This window comes from Octodon degus, unplaced genomic scaffold, assembly GCF_000260255.1.
Source record: "Octodon degus isolate 3935 unplaced genomic scaffold, OctDeg1.0 scaffold00416, whole genome shotgun sequence".
In the NCBI taxonomy this organism is placed as follows: domain Eukaryota; kingdom Metazoa; phylum Chordata; class Mammalia; order Rodentia; family Octodontidae; genus Octodon; species Octodon degus.
The window spans coordinates 283,805-301,084 of NW_004524992.1; the positions used below are offsets into that span (position 1 = coordinate 283,805).

The 17,280-nt window shown below is 36.9% G+C and overlaps 1 protein-coding gene across 1 annotated transcript in view; it reads left to right on the forward strand.

Moving 5' to 3' along the window:
- The first annotated feature begins 8,897 nt into the window (after nt 1–8,897).
- Tmlhe (trimethyllysine hydroxylase, epsilon) overlaps nt 8,898–17,280 on the forward strand; it is a 171,814-nt gene continuing 163,431 nt past the window's right edge. The window contains exon 1 of the mRNA XM_023708618.1: nt 8,898–9,032. The gene's annotated coding sequence lies outside the window, so the exon portion shown is untranslated. The remainder of the gene's footprint in view (nt 9,033–17,280) is intronic.

Below are 17,280 nucleotides of genomic sequence, written 5' to 3' on the forward strand. Positions count from 1 at the left end.
GTGGGTTCCTGGAACACGGCATATATTCCTACTCGGCCCGCAGGGTGAGGGAGGTACTGCAGAGTGGTGGGGGGCATCCCATGGGAGTGGAAGAGGGTCTGACCCACGCTGCACCTGGGCTGGCACCTGGAGTTGGTCCCGGCAGCACAGGGCAGCCGGAAACTCTCCCACACACTCACCAGACCTGGGCTAGGACTGGGTCTGGGACTTCCCGGAAGAGGGCAGAAATTCCTACTCGGCGGGCATGGTGATGGAGGTACTGTGGAGTGGTGGGGGGCGTCCCAAGGGGCTGGAAGAGGGTCTGACCCACGCTGCACTTGGGCTGAGACTCGGAGTTGGTCCCGCCGGCACAGGGTAGCCGGAAAGTCACCCCCATGACTTTCTTGAGGTGTTCCTTGTCATGTAATACCTTATTTCTCCATCTATTTTAAAGGAAAGTATAGCAGACTATGTAAGTCAAAATTGGAAATTGTTATCTTTAAGGGTTTCAAACACTTCACTACAAGCACTCCTGACCTTTAAGGTTTGCATAGAGAAGTCTGCCATAATTCTAATGGACTTACTTTTGTGTGTGATTCATTGCCTTTGTCTAAACATCTTTTAAGATTTTTGTGCCTATGATGGAATGGAAAGGCTTTCTTCTGGTCATGGGTGTTTGGGGTTCTACATACCTCATTTGTAGATTTCTTTTCCTATATTTGGGGAGTTTTTGCCATTATTTGTGTAAACATGGTTTTTTTTTTATTCCACTAGCATTGCCATCTGATTTTTCACTTATTCAAATTATTCTTAGATAAATCTTCTTTGCATCATCTAGCAGCTGTTGGATCTACATTTCATGTTTTCTTTTTTTTAGTAATAGGTCTTTGAAGGCATAGTTGTCCTGTAGTTTTGAAATTTTGTCCTCGTTGGTCAGTTCTATAGTCTACACTTTCAGCATGACTTTTAGTCTTTTGAATTTCTGATTGAAACTTTATCATGGACTCTTATTCTTTGATAAATTGATCATTTATGTTTTGTATCATCTTATTTAACTCATCTATCTTTTTGATACCATCATCTGAGAGTTCTTTTTTGGTTATTATATCCATTATCTGTTTAATTATATCTTCTCTAATCCCAGCCACCTTGGTTAATTTGGGAGAAGAGGATCCAGTGTAGTTAGCCCGCCAACCAACTTCTCTAAGAATGTACTCTGATATTGTTAATATCACAAGGGTAATCTGTGAGTGTTAACTTACAGAGAAATAGAGGCAATTATGCAACCTTATTACTATCAGCTACAGTAGCATTTCCCAAGGGAAATAAGATCATGTCCCACCCTCAATCATACACAAGTAACTGGAAATTATGATGCAAACATTAAGGAAATTTTAGAGCTAATATGTAATAGCTACAACAGCTATAACCCTCCTAATGTTAGAAAATAATTCAGCAGTAATTTTATTTTTTACTCTTTATTTATTTATTTTTCCCATAATTTTATTGATAAACAAATAGCAATGAGACAGTTTCAAATCAAATAGGTAGGACAGTTTCAATAATTAACACACTGCATACATTCTTCCTAGTGGTTAATTGCTGTACAAGATGCGGACTTGATATCCTATTTACAAACACCATTAGAACAAATCATTCTATTCATTAATAGAATGTATATATCTATCCAAACCACTTTGAATAAACAGATACAATAGTCTGTCTACCCTTCTTTGTTAAGTTTCGTTATTTGAATATTATAGGTGTGTGAACTCAGCAAAATATTCTAAAAGAGTCCAGTAGCCCATAATAGTATTGGGTCTTCCGCTTGACTGGCAGTGTCAGAAATTGTTGACCTGAGTCCCCTACAGCTCAACATAACAGCATAGCTTTACTTCTTATATTTCATTCTCATACTTTTCTGCTGGATGGTTAAGACCAAGTTAAAGTAGGACCTATGCAGCAAGAGTTGTAGCTTTTGGGTCTGAGAAGGTAAGTAAAATCCCCTCAGGATTTATCCTGAGATCCTGTAGCTCAGATTGTACAACCTTTGTCAGTGTCAGCCATGAGGATGAGTCACAGCCATTGCTTGGCCAATGTGCTCTCTGTGAATGCCTGAGAGAATGTTTTCTCTCCATGTGACTCTCCTTAAGCACACTCTACATCATCAATCACTTTCCTCTTTGGCCCCATAATCACCTTGATCAGAAAATTTGGGACACTGTCAAGTTACATGACGTTACAGTACAAGTTCTCATATGTCCTGAGTCTTAATTGACCTTAGAAGGTTAGGGCCAAAATCTTGGCTTTCCTTGCAGCCCTCCTTTTTCTCTAATTTTGGTCTGCAAACTTAGGTTTTAACCATCCAGAAGACAAGCTTATTGTTATTACCATACAACTTAGGCTGTTAAGCTTAAGCTCACTATCAGTCTCAGCAGTAATTTTAGAGCATTAACTATCTAAGGATTAACAATGCTTTATGGTAATACTATTAAAAATTCAAGGTTGAGAATGAGGATGCAAATGAAAAGTTTGGAAACATTAAAATATAAAACACTAGAAGGAAGTTGGTGAAGTGGCAGAAATGGTCTTATTGATGAATAGAATGGTGTCTATAGAATTAAAGAAAGCTAAGATAAAAACTGGCAAGAAATAGAAAATAAAATAAAAAGAGCGAGATAAAAGAAAGAAATTGTACAGATAGTACTGTAGCCAATCCATGACTGTTCTCAGTCCCAAGTTCAGTTGGCCCCTCTCTAGAATGGCATAGGACCAATCACTCTCTCTAGCAGGTATAGATGCTTAGACTAGAGTCACTCACTGGCTTGTGTAGCACACAACATTTGCTGGTATATTCTGATGATTTGTTTTTCCCTGAAGGCCTCTTAAGTTGTCCACTTTCACTGTGTCTCTATTGATTTGGTCTTACCTTCTCACAAGCCAGGAACCAGGAGCCAGAGATAAAGTGCAGATTGCCCTTTCCTTTTTCCACATTGTGGCTGTCTCTTCAATATCTCTGTACGTTACTCCAGTTTTCCTGTCAGATGCTTTGTCTCTCCTTCTCATCCCCAACTTGTTATTTTCCAGTATCTGGAGTCTGAGTCTTTGAGAGGCTGATTTATTACTTCTTATTCTTCTCTCATTTTCCCAGAAATCCCTGTGTTTAACTTTATAAGAATTTGCTAACCAGGTCTCTGATGCAATTGTGTAATTTTATTTTACCATCAGAAATGTATGAGGGGCCGGGGAGATAGCTCAGTAGAATAAGTGCTTGCCTGGCAAGCGCAAGGTCCTATTATATACAGAATTGTTAAAAAGTAACTGAGATAAATAGAAGTAAAATAAAATACTTCCATCGTAAAATGTTTTGTTCTTATACCCAGAAAGAAATTTGAGGGTGAGGCAAACTTGTGCAGTTTAATTTCAGGCCTAGCCATAAAATGAAAAACATAACAGGATATAGCTAAAATTTTACCTCCTCTATAATTTCTTACTATGGAGAGATTTAAATTATTTGATATTGCTAATAAACATGTTCTATTGTTCACTGACAAGCTGCACTATAAGAAAGCTTCTAGAAATTAGATTTTGTAGTCAACTGGGCTTCTCAGTGGTTCATACGGATGGAGGCCACTTTCCAAAAGGTGGATAAGAACTTTGTGTTCAGCCAACACATTTAATGGTGTACATCTCAGCTTTAGAGCTCCTCTTGCTCATATCGGGGGTGTGTGTATGCTGTTAAATGGAACTATATTCAGTTTTCTTTACCATCATTTTACCACCACAGTAGCTTTGTTTAAAAGGGTGACTACCCAGACACACCAAAAGTGTGCTTTACTAATCTCCTAGGTGTCTCTCATGTTAATCAAATTGACAAACAAGATTAACCATCACAATGATTATCCAAAACTTTTATATAAATCTGATGAAAGAGGTTTCACTTCTCTATTAATAAGTTTTTCCAAAATGTAACAAAGTCTAGTGAAGTATAAATCTTTTCTTACTTTCAATGTATCTCTTCTTTCCTGAAGTTTTCCAATACTTAAGTGACGATCAAGAGCAATAGGACACTCCCAATAACTTATATTTGTTGAAGATTAAGCTATCTAGTATCTTTAGAAAAAAAGTGAATAATACTGCTGTTTTTCTAGACATGGCTATGGGACCGCTGAAGAAATTTTTCAAGGGAAGAGATCACATGATGTGTTTGCAGCTAGAATTAGTTTGCAGGTATCCTGAGCGGTAGATTGCAGGATTGCCTATGCCACAGTTTTCTTATCTTTGTGTTTCCTTTAGTGGGTTACTATGAATTGTTTTACCAGGTATATTAACTACAAAAATGGATACTTCTTTTGATCAGGCCACTTCACAGTGAACTATGATCCTTACTTGTCATTATGACCTAAAGAAAGACTATAACCAATTGATCTTTAATACTGTTGAACTATCTTTATTACCTGAACTTTGAATTATTTGATTTTGATTGCTTTGCTTCATGGCAACTTCTATTAAGTAGTATTCTCAGTTTCTCAGTATTATCCTCTGGGTAGCCATAATAATATGTGGTATTACATGCACCACCTTCTCAAGGACACCCACTTGCTCATATATAGTCATCCTTTGTGCAGTAAACGGTACCATTGCATTTAGAGTAACAAAAACATGAAGAAAGCATAAAGAATCACTCAACTAGTTTGACACTGTGAATTGTAAATTCATTATGAAAAACAAGTCCTATTGTGGTGACAGTGCTAAAGGTTTTGAAATTTTGTATTTTTTATTGTTTATTTCTCTTTAAAAATTAAAAAAAAGGTCTTGAAATTGAGAGACTGACAAAAGGGGGAAACTGTTAAGTTAAATTTGGCCTAAAGCTATCTCAGTGTATAATAGAATACAATCTAACATTTATTTTGTAAATGGACATCTAACTTGACAATGGAGTAGTCCTTTCATACCTATAGTTTCTCCTTCCACAGTTCCAATTCACTGTAATCAACTGTTTCAACTGTGGTCTGAAAATATTGAATGGAAAATTCCAGGAACAAAAAGCTCATAATTTTATTTTATTTTTTCATAACTTTAAATAACTTTTATTACAGTATATTGTTAAAGCTATCTTGTTGCTTATTGTTAGTGCATATTTATTATTGTGCTTAATTTATAAATTAAAGTTTACCATACATAGTTAATATAGAGGAAAAATTGTAATATGGAGCTTGATATTACCCTGGCTTCAAACATATACTAGAGGTTCAGAAATGTATCCCCATAGATAAGGGGAATATTATTGTAGGAATTACATTCTTGTAACAAGTAACCCAGTCTTGACCTGTAATACCAACTAAACCTCAGCCAAACTCCAAGCTGAAAACTGCAAATATAACACTTACAACAAGCTGTAACCAATCAGGTAATTTTTACACATTACTTACATCTGCCTATAAATTCTTTCTGCCCACACTGCAGTGTGAAACTGTCTGGACCTCTCCTGTTTCTGAGGACTGCCTGATTTAGAGTTACTCTTTGCTTAAACAAACTCTCCTAAGTTTAGTTGCCCTAAAGTCTTTCTTTTAGGTTTCCTTTTAGGTTTTTAAGAACTATTTCTATGAATAAAAATTAAAACTTAAATTTAATAGTTTTAATCATTTTCTATAACTTTTAAATGGCATTTGAAAGCATTAAAGCTTCAATGAAAGGCTGATAGGGGCTGCAGAGATAGCCCAGTGGTCTAAGCGCCTGCCTAGGCAAGCACAAGGACCTGGGTTCAATCCCCTGTATCACATGCTCTGCTGGCTCCTCTTGGGCATGGTAAATTGGCCACCAAAATTGGGCATGGTGGTGCATACCTGTAATCCCAGCACTGGGGAGGCTGAAACAGAAGGATCACTGTGAGTCCAAGCTGCATAGTGAGACCCTGTATCAAATGCATAAAATTAAAAATAAATAAATAAAAAGGCTGATAAAACCAGATTTTAGCCAAACATGATAATGCTTACATATCGTTAAAGTAGTAAAATACTTCCACATGCAGTAATTTATGTATTGTCTGTGGTCTGTGACTGCTTTTGCTCTATGACAGTAGAATTGACACAGTATATGTCTCATAAAGCATAGAATATTTTTTATGTGACCCTTGCAGAAAAATATTGTCAATCTCTGGCTGGATTGTTAACAGTGCAGGTACAGATAAATGGGTAAACAGATGATATTTTACAGGCAGAACAGGAACAAGCTTGGTGTGTTTGAGGAAGAAAATAACATTAGTGTGTGGCTGGAACATGAAAAGATCAAGACAATATCATTTTTTTCTATTTTATTTTCCAGTACATCTGTACCTAGCTTTTTTTCAGTAATTAATTCATTTCACAAATTTCCTTTAAACTCTATTCCATGCAACACACTGTATGAGCTGCTACAAACATACATGCAGAGGAAAGCAGCAAGTAATCAATTAAAACCCTTATTTATTAACAGTAAGTACTAAACAAAATTGAGGGTTAAAAGAGGACACTTTATTCAAAGCAAATAAAATAAAGTTCGTTCTATTTGTCTAAAATTTCATGTCACTTTTCTCAATTGCAATTGTTCATAACTTTTCTTCTTTGGTACTAAAATGCAATAACATCATAACAACTAATATTCATTGACACTGCGTGTGCCAGGCATGACCAAGTGCTTTCCACATCTCATCTCATTTAATCTTCATAGTCCTCCAAAATAGATAGCATTCTTGTCCCAATTTGTGGAGTAAGAAATTTAGGGTCAGAGAAGTGAAGCTCTTTGCCAAAATTTTGTGTGTGCTCCTCAAAAGTAGCACTCAGGGAAGCTGCCGTTTTTGCCTTCTCTGCTCTGACTTGCTGATTCCTGACACTGAAATCATTCTTGCTGAATGGAATCACACATCAAAGGCTCTCTTACCAGTACCACGTTAATATTAACCAATATCTAGGCCAGTGTCTTTTTTTTTCAGTACCAGGGATTGAACTGAGGACCTTGTGCTTGCCAGGCAGGTACTTACAGGTACTTGTTCCTGCTGCGCTATCTCCCTGGCCCCTAGGCCAGAGTCTTTGTCTAGAGCACCACTGTTAGAATTCAACATATTCTTTCTTAGTTCAAAGCATGGTTTATTATGGTTTTCACTTGAGCTTGTATTACAGCTTCTGCACTAGGGTCTAGGACTGGATTATCCATATTTGAATCTCCAGTCTGATATTTAACCATTGTGTAATCCTCATAAAATTCCATAACCTAATTGTACCTCAGTTGACTTATCTTTAAAGTAGGGATAATAATATTATCTGCCTTAAATATTCAGTATAAAACATTTAGCAGTGTTTGGCAAATAATACAATTTTAATGATTGATTACTCTTACTAAGACAAGTGGCTTTTTTTCTGACAACAAACATGCTTTATCAATCTCTTGTTTTTTTCTGGGTACTCTAATATCATTCACTCCAATTGATACTGTCATGCTCCTTATCACTGGATGTTGGATTATGCTGTTCGAGCAGTCTGGAGCATTCTTCCTTTTCCTATTTACCTGGCCAACTCCTACTTCTTATTTAAATATAAGGTTATATACTATATCTGTTTTTTGTGTATCGTTTTTTATTTTATTTTTTAGTTTTGGCAATACCAGGGATTGAACACAGGACCTTGCACTTGCCAGGCAAGCGCTTAAGCCACTGAGCTATATCCCCAGCCCCTTGTGTATCATTTTTATTAAGGGCTTATTTATAAAATATGACATATAATAGGCACTTATTAATGTTTATTGCAATAATGAACACCTTTCAGATAAAATCTAGGCTCCTATTATTCATTTATTCCTCTTAACACCAACTCATGCTCTGGCTATAACAGTTTGTCTACTTACTGTTCTAGGCAATTCTTAGTAAATATTCACTAAATATCTATAAATTACACACTATGGCTGGAAAATAAATATGAGAAATAGAAATTTTGCTCTCTCAGTAAGGCATGTGTTCACTGGAAGGCAGAAACATGCTAAAGGTGAAATTATAATCCAGAATAAGTAGTATACTTAAGGCATGTACTAGATCCAATGAGGATATTAGATCTATGGAAAACGAGAATACAAGTTTCTCTGGGAATGACAGAAAATGAATGGCAGAGGAAAGTAACATGTAAACTGAGTAAAAATGATAAACAGCAATATTCTAAATAAAAGTGTGGGAAGAGCACCCTTGGCAGAGAGGATCCTGTGTTAAGCATGTGAAGTAATAATAAAGGCTCTTCAGAGCAGAAGATTTTCCTTCTTCTATTATGATCTCTACAAACCAATTTCTTTATTATGTTTTTGAGATTAGAGCAACACTTTTCATCTCTAACAGCTACAGTACTGTACAATTTCCTGCTTTCAATATCTGTGCATGTTTTCTTCCTTATTTTTGCTCTCAATATTTTTCTTTTGCCTTTAATTTCGATGGCACATATTTCAGTACATCTTTTTACATATATAAAATGCTCATTCTTAATGGTTTATATCCTTTTAATATTAATACTGCACCTGGATCTTGAATTCAAGTGTTACACGATGTAATTAACTTCTAGAAAGTGGTGGACAGGTCTTGAAGCAATTTTAGTGCTAGCAAACCTCAATAGGCCATCGTAAATAGAAAATAATAGGGAGACTCCAGAGGCTCACTGAGATGGCAGACAAGGTTTTACACGCAGTGTAGCATTACAGGCCTGTCTTTTCTCTTCCCTGAGCCTGTGATTCCAATCTGTTCAATGAGGGTCACTAAGTATTGCATCTCGCTGACCAAATCATTTTAGGTCGGAATCTTTAAGAAGCCTCCGTAGCAGGATAAGCATTAGGCAAGCTAGGCGTCCACTCAATAAACCCGGAAGGAGCAGGGCGGGGCCTCCAGGTTCCCAGCCAAGCCCAAACAGGCATGGGGGAGGGGAGCACAAACTCCACTGTTTGGGTGGAGAAAGCAAAGGCCTCGCTGCGTTACACCTCCAGGCTTTCCTTGCTTCAGTTTCTGCCGCGGTCTTTGCAGAGTTGGGAGTCGTGACTCGGCACAGGTAGGTGCCGCCCCATGAGTCGCGGAAGAGTCCTGGGTGTGTGGGATGGATGGGTTTGCCAAGGCTCTCGTTTTTTGGGGCCTGGTGCAGTGGAGGCGGGCTGTTGTCACAGTTTGTGCCTTTTGCACGACAGGATCCATCTAGAGATCAGTGTAGGGCTAGATGGGCCTGACGCTAGGGAAGACCTGTAACAGGCTAGTGTGGGGACTGACATGCAGTGTACATTGTTTCAAGCACTGTCGGACTTTTCACTCCTGCATGCGTCACTCACTTGGTTTCTATATTTCATCTAGTCTGTACCCTCTCTGTGCCTCACTTTGCTCAGCCATGGAATAAAAGGATAAATCGTGTTTTACAAGAGTTTTGCAGCACTGATTTATTTCGTTCTCGTATCCACTGATACTCTGACCAGATTTTACCCTTTTTCTGTCCCTCCAGAGCAAGGCTGCATAGGAAGTGAAAGAGTAGGGAATAAGAATCTAGGCTAGGAAATCCTCTGCTGAGAAAACAACTCTGAAGAGCCTTTTAATGCTATTGCAAACAACACTTATTAAATTCTTTGATTGAATGTCAACTCTGAATAATGTTCTGAATGCTTTACAATTAAGGATTTTAACTAAAGAATTGCACAAATGTTCTGTGTTGAATGAACAAAGTACAGTATACAGTTAATAAATGTCTCATGATAAAAGAGTTGAGTCATTGTATAACTAATCACTGGAAAGAAAACTTGAGCTCTCATACTTAGAAATATGTCCATAATCCACTCTCAAACAGTGGTCTTATACAGTTGTTTCTTAGCTTGTTATTGATCTGTCAGTATACACTAGATTAAAAATTATGTACAGTTGGTTTTATATTAGTTAACTAAAGACACTATTTAAACAATATAAACCAACACTATAATGTTAACTTCAATTTCCAATTCTTCACTAAGTGCTAAGGATAATGACAACTATATAGTATACAAAGTACTTTTACAACAACCAAAAGAAGTCAATATGGCTTTACCACAATATTTAACACTATACTTTGTCTCATAACCAATATGATGAAAGGAATGTTCACTGCAGTGCTAGAGTCTGGGGCCTTCTTTAGTGCACCCCTCCTAGTTTTTTTTATTTCTTGGATGTGTGAGCTGGGACATACTGCTTTGATGTCTGTATCAGGAGCCACAAGTAGCTTGGTATCTCTGCCTGTCAACACAGAGAACAGTAGTGAACTATCCAAACTGTTCACTGAATCTCTAAGGTGTTCCTGTCAGCTGTTTTCTGCCTGCCAGAGATTAGGTGGGGTGGGGGTATGATCAGTAACCTCTTTGGTGGTACGAGTCTCTTCCTGCCTGGAGACAAACTGAACATAGATACACCAGTTGGGCAATGTCATCACCCTCTTTCAGTAACACCAAATATCTTCCATGATCATTTGGGCTGTTTATGAGCCTGTCATTGTCCTGTGTTGATTTTCAGGATTAGAGGTGGGAAGCCCAGCCTGTGCCACACTTGCAGGTTCTAGGCAAGGCGTACCTGACATAAACATGGGTGTTTCGGGGTGAGGGAGGGACCTGATGATTTCTCAAGTAGTCTGAGGGAAATTGTGCTGGACATCTGTTGAACAGACCTTTAGGGGTGAGTTTAGGACTGGTTGTTTGGCAGGATCTGGTGGCTGCTTTGTTTAGCCATGTTTTATAACCTGTTCATCTATCATTGTTCTCTTCCTCATACTTTTTCACTCTAATGACAATCAGTGAATGCCTTGTCTGTGCCATGATGCTGGTCCTCTCATTGCAATGGAGAGCACAGTGGAGCGCCACATGTTTGGGTGGACAATAGGAGTGCAACCTTAGGCATGGTCAGTAGAAGGTGTCTTCACTCTCCACCCCTCCCTGTATCTAAGTAGTATAAAGTCCTATCACTTCCACATCCTGAATATTTTAAAATATCATCCAGTCCTCAGCTCCCACTACTCCAAGTTTCAAGCCAGCAATCTTTGTGTTAATTTTTACTTTAAAATACCAAATAATTGCCTGACTCTCAGCCCTTACCGCCACCACTGCCATAACATCAGCCAACAGACTAATGACCTCTGTATGACCCCTAAAAATTATCAAGGGGAGGAGATTTCTCTTTTTTTTCCCCTTTGGGCCTTTGGTTCAAATTTTTTTAAATTGAGATAGCAGTTATACATCATAAAATGATCGTGTTTTAAGAGTGCACCACAAGGATGTTTAGTAAATTTACCAAGTGGTGCAACCATTCCTAAAACCCCTGCTAGACATTTCCAGTATCTCAATGCCATCTTCTTTGTCTATTTGCTGTCCATCCTTATTAACATGCCTGGAACAAGGCAACCCCTAATCTACTTTCTGTTTCTGTGGATTTACCTATTCTAGACATTTCATAGAAATAGAATCATACAATACGTGGCCTTTTGTGTCCAGGTTCTTTGGTGTGTGTTATAGCTGGAATCAGTACTTTATTTTTATGGATGACTAATACTCAAGTGTATGTAAGGACATTTTCTAATATATTCATCAGTTGACAGATATTTGGATTGTCTCCTCTTTTGTGATTATAATTCTATGAATGTGCACAGTTCTTTGGGAGGGCATATGTTTCCATTTTCTTGCATAGATAACTAGAAATTTAATTGCTTGGTCATATTATAACTCTATTATGTTTATTCATTTTTCAAACTGTCCTAAATGCTAATCCTTTATCAGATAAATGATTTGAAGATATTTTCTTCCAGTGTATGGCATTTTCATTTTGAATTTTTATGAAGCCTAGTTTATCTTTCTTCTTCTTTTTTTTTTTTTTTTGCTTAACTCAAGGTTAAGCAAAAATTGAAGGTTTTCTCCTGTTCTCGAAGTTTTAGACTGTTATCACTTTCATTTCTGTTTTGAATACATTTATAGTTATTTTTGTATAAGATAAATTTTAAATTCATCTTTTTTGTACATGATTATTTTATTTTCCCATCACCATTCATTGAAAAAAAAAGTTCTTTTTTCTACTGAATTGCCTTGGGTCCTTCTTTGAAAAGCACTTAAAGGTTTATGTGTCAACTTCATTTGTGTTCCATTAGTCTATAATCCTGCTCTTGTGCTAGTCCCGTACTATCTTGCATATTGGAATTTTGTTGTAAATATTTACATTGGAATTGTGGGTCCTTGAATTTTTTTTCAAACGTTTTTGTCTATCCTGAATTCTATTTTGAGCTGGTCTTATGTTCACTTTTGTAGCCGGCAGGCTGGTTGCCAACTCGCAGGAATCTTCTTGTCTCTCTGGGGCCACCATATCTGGTTCTGGGGCCATTCTGGAGCCAGCATGGCATGCCTGGGGTTCCGAGGTTCCAGGACTGAGAAGGCAAACCCAAGGTTCCAGGCCTGGCAAGGCATGCGGGGCTGGTGATCAAACTGGGGCCCACTGTGCTTGCCAGGTAGGTGCTTATGCCTCTGAGCTATCTCACCAGCCTGTAGCCTGAGTTCTTTACAGCTCCATGTAAATATTAGGTTCAATTTGTCAATTTCTATGAATTACCATGCTTTCATTTTGGTTGAAATTTTATTAAACACATTCATAAATTTTAGGAGAACTGCTATTTAAAAAATACTGAAGGGCTGGCCAGATAACTCAGCAGACTAAAGCACTTGCTTAGGCAGGCACAGTGATGGGAGTTCAATCTCTGGCATGCCGTGCCGGCCCTAACCTTGGGGTGCTAAGACGGCGAGTGAGACTGGGTGTGATGGCACAATTACTATGAGTCTGATCTGTGTAGTAAGACCTTGTAGACCCTGTATTAAATACATCCCCAAAAATTGAAATTTTCAATCCTGAACTTGAAATGCTTTTCCATTTATTGATCTTTGTTAATTTTTCTCAGTGTTTTTTTTTTTTTTTTTTTTTTTTTTTTTTTGTATTTTAGGGAAGGGTCTACAGGGTGTTCAGGGTCTCACTACTAGATTGAACTCGGAGTGACCCAACTGTTTACAACCTCCCAAGAGCTGGGATTACAGGCGTGCACCACCACTCCCAGTCTCAATTGCATCTCAGCATGCCCAGGGGGTGGAGCCAGCACGGCAGGCCCAGGGATCAAACCCCTGACCCCTGTGCTTGCTTGCAGGCGCTTTAATCTACTGAGCTGTTTGGCCGTCCCTTCTCAGCATTGTTTTGTAATTTTCAGTGTGGAAGACTTTCCCATCTTTTGTTAAATTTATTCGTAAATATTTTATTCTTTTTGCTGATATTATAAAATAGTTTTATGATCATATCTTGATTTCTCTTTCAAATTATAGAGAAGTACAAATGACTGTTGTATATGGATTTACATCTAGTGGCATTGCTGGATAGAATTATTGTTGATATAGTATTGTGGTGTGTGGTGGTATGCAGCAAAGACAGTGTTCTTTTTCTCCTTAATATAAGTATATTTTATTTCTTTTTCTTGCCTAATTCTTCCAGCTAGAGTCATTATAATGCTAAAATAATGCTAAATAGAGTGATAAGAATGAGCATCTTCCTTTTATTCTGGATCTTAGGGGAAAGCATTCAAATTTTCAACATTAAAAATTGTACAATTATGCTGTATATGGTTAGATTTCTAAATTTCAGTGTAAAAGTATGTAATTATTTATTCCTATTTTTAAAAATTTTTCTCTATATAAAATTTGTTTTTCTTAATATTCTGTGGGGACTGAAAGTTTAACATATCAATACTTCATGGAAAATACCTGTTCCATGCTATGTCTAATGTGTTTGATATTCAGACATATAGTGTGGTTAAACTCAACTGCATATGTTGTAGGGTAATAATAATAAGCTTCTTTTCTGCAGGGTTAGCGCTTAAGTGTGCAGACCAAAAATTATTGAAAAGGAAGGGCTGCAAGGACAGCCAACATTTTGGCCCTAGCCTTTCAAGGTCAGTGAGGACTCAGGACATATGAGACCTTGTTCTGTAACTTCACGTAAGTCACTAGTGTCCCAAATTTTCTGATCAAGGAGATTATGGGGCCAAGAAGGAAAGTGATCAATGATATAGAGTGTGCCTAAGGAGAGTCACATGGAGAGAAAACATTCTCTCAGGCTTTCACAGAGAGCAAATTTGTCAAGCAATGGCCATGACTAATCCACATGGCTGACACTGACAAAGGATCTACAGTCTGAGGTACAGAATTTCAGGGTAAATCCTGAGGGGATTTGACTGACCTAATCAGATACAAAAGTTACATTTCTTCTTATATAGGTCTTGCTTTATCTTGGTCTTAGCCATTCAGCAGAAAAGTATAAAAATGAGGTACAAAAAGTAAAGCCATATTAATATGCTGAGCTGTAAAAGGCTCAAGTCAATAACTTTTGACATTGCTAGTCCTATGGATAACCCACTACTATTATGGACTACTGGACTATATTGGAATATTTTGCTTAATTCATACACCTACAATATTTAAATGAGAATGGAATACCCATCTGTGACAAAACTAAACAAAAAAGGGGATACAAATGAAGGGCCATTTTGTATCTGTATATACAAAATAGGATAGATATACAGCTACTTAATTCAATGAGAAGAAAGATTTGTACTAATGGTATTTGGATAGAATATCATGTCTGCATCTTGTACTATGAATAACCACTAAGAAGACAACAATATGCAATGTATTAATTATTGAAACTGCCCTACTAGTTGGTTTTGAAATTGTGTCATTGCTATTTGTTCCTCAATAAAATAATTGAAATAAATAAATAAATATGGTACTATTTGTGTGGATTTTAAAGATGTTCTTTCTCAAGTTGGGAAAGATCTCTTTTGCTGGATGGTTTAGCCTTTTTTGTCTTGAATGCATGTTGGATGTTGTTAGATATTCTCTTTTTCTGTAGTTATTGAAATGATCATATAGTTTTGGTCCTTTATTTTACATGATGCATTATAGACTACTAGAACATGGTATATATTGATTTCTGGATGTTAAATCCATCTTTCACTTCTGAGGTGAATACTTGCTGGTTATTGTATATAATTATTTTCTGTTTATGGATTTGAATTGATACTATTTTGCTGAAGTTTTTCCATTTAATCCATAAAAAATATACAACTATAGTTTTCGTAGGATGTGTCTGTCTTGTTTGATGACAGATACAAGGATGAGTTAGGAAGATTTTTAATGTGTTTAAATTTATTCTTATTTTTTTTCTTTGCTTCTTTTTTACATAATTTTATTGATGAACAATAGCCATGAGACAGATTCAAACCAAACTGGTAGGATAGTTTCAATAATTAACACATTGCATACATTCTTCCTAGTGGTTATTTGCTGTACAAGGTGCGGACATGATATCCTATTTACAAACTCTATTAGAACAAATCCGTCTACTCATTAAGAGACTGTAACTATGTGACTAACCTAACCGTTTTGAATGCATAGGTACAAAATGGACATTCAACTGTATCCCCTTTTTGTTTAGTTCTGTTATTTGAATATTATAGGTGTGTCAACTCAGCAAAATATTCTAAAAGAGTCCAGTAGTCCCTAATAGTATTGCGTCTTCTGCTTCACTTGCAATGTCAGAAATTCTTGACCTGAGTCCCCTACAGCTCAACATAACAGCATAGCTTTACTTCTTATATTTTGTTTTTATACTTTTCTGTTGGATGGTTAAGACCAAGATAAAGCAGGACCTATACAACAAGAGTTGTAGCTTTTGGATATGATAAGGTCAGTGAAATCCGCTCATGTTTTATCCTGAGATCCTGTACCTCAGACTGTAGAACCTGTGTCAGCCATGTGGATGAGTCACGGCCATTGCTTGGCCAATGTGCTCTCTGTGAAAGACTGAGAGAATATTCTTTCTCCATGTGACCCTCCTTAGGCACACTCTACATCATCGATCACATTCCTCTTTGGCCCCATAATCTCCTTGATCAGAAAATTTGGGACACTACTGAATTACAAGATGATACAGTACAAGTTCTCATATGTCCTGAGTATTAATTGACCTTGGAAGGCTAGAGCCAAAATGTTGGCTTTCCTTGCAGCCCTCCTTTTTCTCTAATTTTGGTCTGCAAACTTAGGTTGTTAACCCTCCAGAAGAGAAGGTTCTTGTTCTTACCATACAACCTAGGCTGTTAAGCTTAACCTCACTATCTGTCTGAATATCAAACATCTTAGGCATAACATGGAACAGGTATTTTTCATTAAGTATTGATATGTTGAACTTCAAGTCCCTACAGAATATGATGAAAAAACATTTAAAAATTAGAATATATTTTTACAATAGGCATAAAGAATTATATACTTCTTATGTTTACACATAAGTCCAAAAATCTAACCATATACAACCTTGAAGCAGGACAGTCCTACAACATTCCTTTTCCCATCTCCTGCCTTCATTCACCACCCCCTTCTTTTTGAACAATCATCTACCCAAGAGACAGCTCAGCAGCAACTGGTATGTCATGACAAGCAGCCTGTATTCAGAAAACCAGAATGACAGGCACTCCAAGCATGAACCTACTATTACAAATTGCCATCTTCAGTGCAGTTGCTTAGTTCACAGGTGTCATTATATATAGTTAGTCAGAGTGAGAATCTTTCCAATTAACTACTAAATGCAAAAATCTTCTGCAGATTCTCATGATCATTGCCTTGCCCATCTTTTATATATGACTGTATGGCTTTACATTGTCATGTTTCCTAGCTCTTCTCCTTTTCCTCTCTTAATTAGTTAGTCCTAGAGTTCTTGATTTCCTTACTTGTATTATACCTTTCTATTTGTATTTCTTCTTTTGAGTTCTTATACTAGGGAAATTATATGATATTTACACATGTGTGTCTGGTTTATTTCACTTATGATTATATCTTCAAGTGACATCCACTTTAATATAAAGGCTTTGAGTTTATCATTCTTCATACCTGAGTAATATTCCATTGTATAATAACTACAACATCATTTTTATCCATTCCTCAGGTGATGGGCAACTTGGTTGTTTTCAAGGTCTGGCTATCACAAATTCTGCTGCTATAAATGTAGGCACACATATATCACTATGGTATGAGTTTTTCAGATCCTCTGGGAAAATTCCCAGGAGAGGAACAGCTGGGTTTTTAAAAATTTTTTTAATAGATTGCAAATTGAAAATGAATTATTTACAAACATAACTGAATATAACAATAAAAACTGTCCAAAATAAAAATGAAGAAAAAATTTACAAATCAGTCATAATAGTTCACTGTGTCAAAACCAAGAAA